The following is a 7,615-nucleotide window of genomic DNA, read 5'->3' as shown; positions in this document are numbered from 1 at the left end:
CATTTTTAAAGAATGAAATAAGTAAATAAATAAACATCATGGCAGTCACCAAAATAGAATCCAACCATCCATGCTGCTAATGTCAGTATCACAAACAACACGAAGAATTAAGGTCTACACACTTCCTTTCATTTGCTTAATTTATAATATTATATACTATATTATTATATAGCTCAAGTTACGTTTCAAGCCCTGCGACTCTTCCCCAGACTTATGAGACATGACGCAAACGGAGAGCAAGTGTGCAGACCCTCTTCTTCATGTTGGAGCTTTTCGCTCCTGCACCTTCATTTGTGTGCGCGCATGTTCCCAAACTAAATATCACAAACAACATTTTTTTTAAAGGTTTGCAAAGTAGGAGAACACCAGTCTTGCATTTCCTACTGTATATGCAAACAATTACTGAATTACTTGTGATATTTCAGCATCACCAGCTCCAGTGGCAGCAGTGCAGTGAAGTGTAGCAAGTGGTAAAATGTTCATGTAAGTAATGGTTGTGTCTGATTATGATGAGACTACACCCTCATCATTATGAAATGTTGCGTTCTTATACAACAAACTCCCTCACATAGGCTTCCAGTACTATACTGTGCCACAATTTTAACCATGTTGAAATTGGTCAGCATTACAACTCATCTGTATGCAAATCAGTTTATAATTTTATACAGTATGATTATATATAAAGGGGAGGATAATACTAACACACTGTGTTGAATCCATCTTTCTCTTTTTAGACTCTTAGTGGGTACAATCTTTCAAAACTAGAAAGAGGAAAGAATTCTAGTTTCAGTATAATAACTATCGACTTAAGAAGTAAAATATTCCACTTACTCTGAGGAAAGAGAGCTGAGAGCCGTCAGGAGAGAGACGTCCTGTCTATACGGGAACTCCTGGTAAATGTATATGAGTCTGAAGGCCTATGTGTGTGTGTGTGGGCGGGGGTTGCGTTGTTAGAACTTTATTTTATAGAGACTTTATTTCTCTTTCTGTTTCCCCACTACTGGATATCTTACAGTAGGCTACATCTTAGGCTACTAGTTGGACCTTTCAACTAGGTTCACACATGTATTTTATTTAAAATGATACATTCCAATTCTATTTATTTATTTATTTTCATTATGAAAAGCATCATTGTGCTACTCTGCTGATGCTGATCTGACATCATCTCCTAAAGATTAGCCTTGTTCTCTTTCATTGGTCAGCATTACAAAGCACTCATCTGTATGCAAATCAGTTTATCATTTTATATGATATATAAAGGGGAAGATTATACTAACACCCTGTTGGATCCATCTTTCTCTTTTTACACTCTTAGTGGGGTACAGATTAAGAACAGGAGAGCCTAGAGAATCTGTCACCTGTCTATCCTTCAAAAGTAGAACGAGGAAAGAATATACTGGTTTCATTTTGTACATGCTGTTGTTGTTGCTTTTAAATAATAATACAAAAAAATAAAGTAAAATATCGCACTTACTTGTGTTTGCTGAGAGGGAGAGACCGAGAGGTTCTGTCCTTAGGGGAACTTCTTAAGCTAAAAGTGTGTGTGTGTGTGTGTGGGGGGGGGGGGGGTTAGGCTAGTCCTTGTAGGAGGATAGGAGGGGCTATTAGAAGTGATGCTAAGACTGTGGTGTGACTGTACATCTTACTAGTTGGACCATTAAACTAGGATAACAAATGCATTTTCTTTAAAATGATTACATTCCAGTTCAGCACAGACACACACGCACATTAACACACATATATGCATAAACACTAAAACACACATAGACACATGCACAGATATACAAACACAGTAGACATGCATGCATGCACACTTGCACAGGCACACACACACACACACACACACACACACACACACACACACAGGTACGCACAGACTCACACGCACGCACGCACACACACACACACGCAGGCACGTACACACACACAAATACAAACACTTCTTGTCCTGAGCGTGTGAATGTGGTCGTCACAGTTCGCTGATTGTTATGGAGACAGGCTGTGGTTGTCTGGCTGAAAACTTTTAGAGTGAGTGAAGGCGGTTGGTGAACGGTTCTCCGTCTCAGCTGCAGCCTCTGTTCCTTTCACTTTAAAGTCCTCTCCACATCAGTGTCTCTCCAATCGTATAACGAAATGAAAAACAATAAATAAATGACTCTTTACTTTTTATTTCGCTCTCTCTCTCTTTTTCTATCTCTGTCTCTCTCCCTCTCTTTTTTTCTCTCTATCTCAGCCAGCCCCCCTCTCTCCATCTAAAGTAAGCCTAGCCTATAATGTCTCGTAACAGGGGTATGCACAGGGGGGTTTCTCAACTGCCCGTATGCACTTCTCGACTCACGTTGCCCTTCCGAGTGAATTAATTAAATAAATAAATCGTAAAACGGATGCAGGATAAAAAAAAAAAAAGAAAAAAAAAAGAAATTTCAAAGTAAACGAAGCCTCATTCATTTCCATTCGGTCACCGAGAGTGGAAGTCAGTAGGGGGAGGACAAACCAAACCACTGATCTATACTTGGTCAGAGGGGCAAATTCTGTTTAGCTGCAGCGCTGCTCGCGCGACCCGAGCTGAACCTGCATGACATCCTATTGCGGTCTTAGACCACAGGGGGTGTGGAGGTTGTCTGGTGAGAGAGAGACGCCTCCTCCACGTTGCCGAAAAGGTGAGTTTGTAGCTAATGAACAATTATCATCAAATTGTATTAAATTAATTGAAATCGTCATAAAATCCAGGCTGAGTTTGCCTCGTATAATCAGACAAGCAGCCCGTTATCACATAGCCTATGAGGCTATATTCTTTAAGCAAACTACATCCTGCTCATGTGGTTGGCGATTGATTGAATTGATAATGAGCGACATCTGTAGAGGAAGGAGTTTTTAAAAAATCTGGGTACAAGAATCGACGTGGGACGCTACCTATATGAAGCTATACTATTGTAAAGATTTTGATATGAAGCGGCTCATTGTTGACATTAATGCTGTTTAGGCCTACTGTTTGTTGTTATGTTGTGTGTGTACGTGTGAGTTTGTTAAGTGGGTGTATGCGTGCAGTTTCGACATGCCCTATAGCATGTATATGTATGTATTTATATGCATATCTTGACATTTGTGACTGTATGCATTTGGACCTCACTGTTTGTTTGTAAACTTGAAAAATCAATAAACAGAAGTTAAAAAAAAAAAAAAAAAGAATCGACGTGGGACGCATGTTGTGGGGTATCCGTGCCTGCTGACTGATGTGCAACGATACGGGGATCTCGAAGGCTGCCGGACGGAGGGAAGTGCCGATTCAAGTGTGTACGTGTGTGTGTGTGTGTGTGTGTGTGTGTGTGTGTGTGTGTGTGTGTGTGTGTGTGTGTGTTGGGAACTCTGGTGAGGGACAACTAGGCCTACTGAGAGTGTACTGACAACTACAGAGTGTAGGAAACTGTGGTTGGTTCTTAGGGGAAATTTTAGAATGTGTTGATGAATTCATTGATTAGGCTACGATGATAACACTTGAAATGTTTTTATTAAGTAGTGCAGCTTCTAGCTATTTCTGCGTGTGTGCTTCTTCCCTGTTGGGCCTTTGGGTGTGTACAATAATTGACCTAGGCTATGGTGTGAGTGCAATAATTCTATAATTCTATAAATCTATGTGAGCAATATATTGTGAGTGGTTTGTAGTGCCATTAAGTGGCTTAGTGCAATATATCTGATAACAGACCTTCTACCCCTGTCTGACTTAAATCTAGTTTTTTTATATAAATTACTTAATAAACACATTTGCTTATACTAACTGTTGTCTGTGTGGGACTTGGGATGACAACCGGACCATTCAGGGGGAAAAAAGGTGGTGGGAGCTAATCAATAACCTTGCTGTTACATTACAGTATGTATTTCTAATTCAATGTGTAGCCTGGTGCTCCCGGGGCAAAATGTGTTGTGTTCTGTCATTGGTAAGCTCACACAGCATATTGGAACTAGTCATTGCAAGAGGGGCAGGAGGCCTAAAGATTTGCATAAGGTCATCGACTCTCAGAGGAACAGTATTGAAACTGTGAATTTTAAACCTAGTTCTAGGACTATGAATATCCCAGTTCTTAACATGTTTGTCTAAAAACTTTTACCCCTCCCACAATTTTGGCAAGCCCCAGTTTAAGAACTGCAGACAGTAGATCAGATTCAGATAAGAGAAAGAACATCTCAGCCAGTGACCGTATAGGCTATCAGGTCCGTGTAACGCTTTGCAGTTCTTTGTTCTATTTGCAGATTTCACATGAAAATAATGAAAAAAAAAATTTAAAATGTCAATTATTCATTTTTCAGACTACTCGGTAAATTGATGACTGTTGCGTGTTTTATTTTTTTGCATTGAGTACACTTGGGATTTTCTCCTCAGAAGTTCGAAAGTCAAACATTGACTCATATTCTAACTTTGTGTTTTTGCGCTTGGGGTTGGACTGAACCATGAGCGCTGGGGGTTAACGGAGAGTTGCGTTGTGGCCCAGAGGTTTCACTTCACCCGATGTCTGCTTGGGTTAAGAATGGGATGTTATTAATGGGCTTAGCCTACTCTTGTCAACTTGTTGTTTAACAGATTCTGTAGGCATGTTGGTGGAGAGGTTTTTGTTCATGGGTAGGGTTGCTCACATTTATTCAAACCGTCAACAACAACCGTGAACAAATGCTATCGTAGGCTTACATAGGCGGCATGAAAGCGTCACCGACTCCGCACCATAGACCCCCCAACACACACACACACACACACACACACACACACACACACACACACACACACACACACACACACACACACACACACACACACACAGACACAGACCAGCACACACACACACACACACACAGACCAGCACCATCAGCAGAGATTGCAACAAGTGCATGTGACAAGTTAGCCTACTGTAGCTATCTGAAGGTCTGTGAAGTCTAACCATCGAGGGCGCAGGTGAGGGAATGAGGAGTTGAGCGGTCCTCTATCGCCTCTGGTAGATAGGCCTACGTCTCGAGCTCACTTGGCATGAATTTGACTTGATAACTCGATCTGTGAGCCTATCTCTACAACTGGCCAGAGGCGGCCTACATCCCTTGGCGCGTTTGGTTCAGTCCAACCACGATACAGAAATGGAAAATTGGAAAATGGACTCAATTTTAGTTTTGTTTCAAATTCATTATTTACCGTTTCAAAAACCACACTCGAAAGTTAAACATAGCATCAATTGTCCATTTGCTGAGTAGTCTGACAAATAGATAATGAAAGTTTTGAACCCATTTTCCATTTTTTCATGTGAATTCTGAAACAGGAAGCGTGACTGTCTTTTTAAACATGATTTATTGAATTGTTGAATTGTTGATAAATGTACTCTGTTGCAGATTGAGGTTTATTAAATGACAGATATGCTGCTGCTAAGTTTTTACCATATAAAACACTATTAAGAATGTTGAACTTCCAGCCATATTCATTCTGTCACATTCTGCCAGACCTTCTGACTGGGCATCTCCCACTGTTTGTTGTATTGAACTGGATGCTGGAGTACTAGACATCATCACCATCTTCAAAATCTGGTGATCTGTAGCCACTTTGGTGAGAAGCTGTAAACCTGGGAAGGAGTATTGACTGATGTCATTCCTGTTATGTTCCTATGATTCAGGTGCAGTTAAAATAGGTGATTTAAAGCAACACTAAAGCACTTTTCCTCTGTCACACACATGCTATTTGTTTTTCCTTGAATTTCTCCTTGGGGATCAATAAAGTATCTATCTATCTATCTATCTATCTATCTACTGTATCTATCTATCTATCTATCTATCTATCTGTTTATCCAGCAAATAACAGACAAGGTAGAATATGTTGCATGATTTTATTAAAGTATGATGTATTATCAAATTTGTTCTGATGTCTCATTTCATCGAACTACCATATCTACCCCACCTCGTAAAGTTACATAGTGCGGTTATAGCCGATAGAGGGCCGCAAGAAGTGCCGTTCACCCTGTTACAAGTTGATGAACCGCTGAAATGATTTTGGAAACTTATTATTTTTTTTTATTTTTTTTAAAGTATATTTTTTGGGCTTTTGTGCCTTTAATGTTGACAGGACAGTAGAGAGAGACAGGAAGCGAATGGGTGAGAGAGTTGGGGTGGGATCCGGAAAGGACCACGGGGCGGGAATCGAACCCGGGTCGCCGGCGTGTGGTGCAGGTGCCCCAGCCAGTTGCGCCACGGCTGGGGCCTGGAAACTTATTTTAAGGTACGAAAAACTCTTTAGTGAGACAGAGCTGCCTTGTCACTGTTGATAAAAATATGTATCCTTTTGGATATAAGGAACTTGTTTAGAAGAGGAGATTTTGGAGTTATCCGGTTCCCACTACTGACCGTTAAGAAACTGCGAACGTGGCGATATCGTTTAATTGACTAGTCAAACTAGCTGAGGAGACAATTGTTGTTGCCTGAACGTACCGTCAGATTTCAAGTAGCGCAGCTGCAGTCACATAGTCGTGTCTACCACAGAGGCCTCAGACATTTTCATTTAATTTATTAGAGAGCATTATCCTTGCCAGAACGCATCGTCAGGTGACATGTCAAAACGAACGAGAAAACTAATGGTTAAAGAAGCAATAGTGCTAATACTGGCGCTTTAATTTCATGAAGGTTTTTTTTTAAATCTAAGTATGGCCCAAACATTGTCAACTAATATCAGCTATCGGTTAGGCGTGTTTTCTAATAAAAGTCATAATTTATTATTCATAAAATATTGTTTGAAAATATAAATACATGTTGACTTTTATTATGATGAGGTCTCACACTTCACATGCACATACATTTCAAATAGTGGACTGATCAGTCAAATCATGTTACGTAAAGCATCTCAGTCGATTTCAACTCTTCACTCAAACATTATCGTTCTGACTAATATCAGATATGTGTATATGATATAAAAACTCAGTAAATGAGGATATGATATAAAAAAAAAACAGTAAGCTTTTATGTATATTTTTAATGATTATTCTTTAAAAAACATGTTAGCAATAACTGCAAAACATCATACGCAAACATAATAATAATACTAATGCAACTTACACTGTATCTCAAAAGTTTACAGTATCATCTCAATACAATACTCTCACACACACACACTCACACACACACACACACACACACACACACACACACAATGTCTCTCCAGTAAATATATAAATATAGAATATTCTTTGAAAATATAAATAAAATGGCCCCAGCCGTGGCGCAACTGGCTGGGGCACCTGCACCGCACGCCGGCGACCCGGGTTCGATTCCCACCCCGTGGTCCTTTCCGGATCCCACCCCAGCTCTCTCTCCCACTCGCTTCCTGTCATTCGCTCTACTGTCCTGTCCAATTAAAGGCATAAAAAGCCCAAAAAATAACCTTTAAAAAAAAAGAAAATATAAATAAAATATGATGAGGTCTCACACTTCACATGCACATTTAACAATACTGGACTGATCAGCTTCACTGTCATACCACTTCAGTCAACTCATGTCAAGTCACTTGTTTTAAAGCAACACTAAAGCACGTTTTCTCTGTCGCACACACGCTATTTGTTTATCCAGCAAATAGCAATGTCCACTGACAAGGTAGAGT

This window comes from Sardina pilchardus, chromosome 1 (assembly GCF_963854185.1).
Source record: "Sardina pilchardus chromosome 1, fSarPil1.1, whole genome shotgun sequence".
Taxonomy (NCBI): Eukaryota; Metazoa; Chordata; class Actinopteri; order Clupeiformes; family Clupeidae; genus Sardina; species Sardina pilchardus.
The sequence above is the reverse complement of the archived record's forward strand: the minus strand, read 5'-3'. Positions refer to the sequence as shown.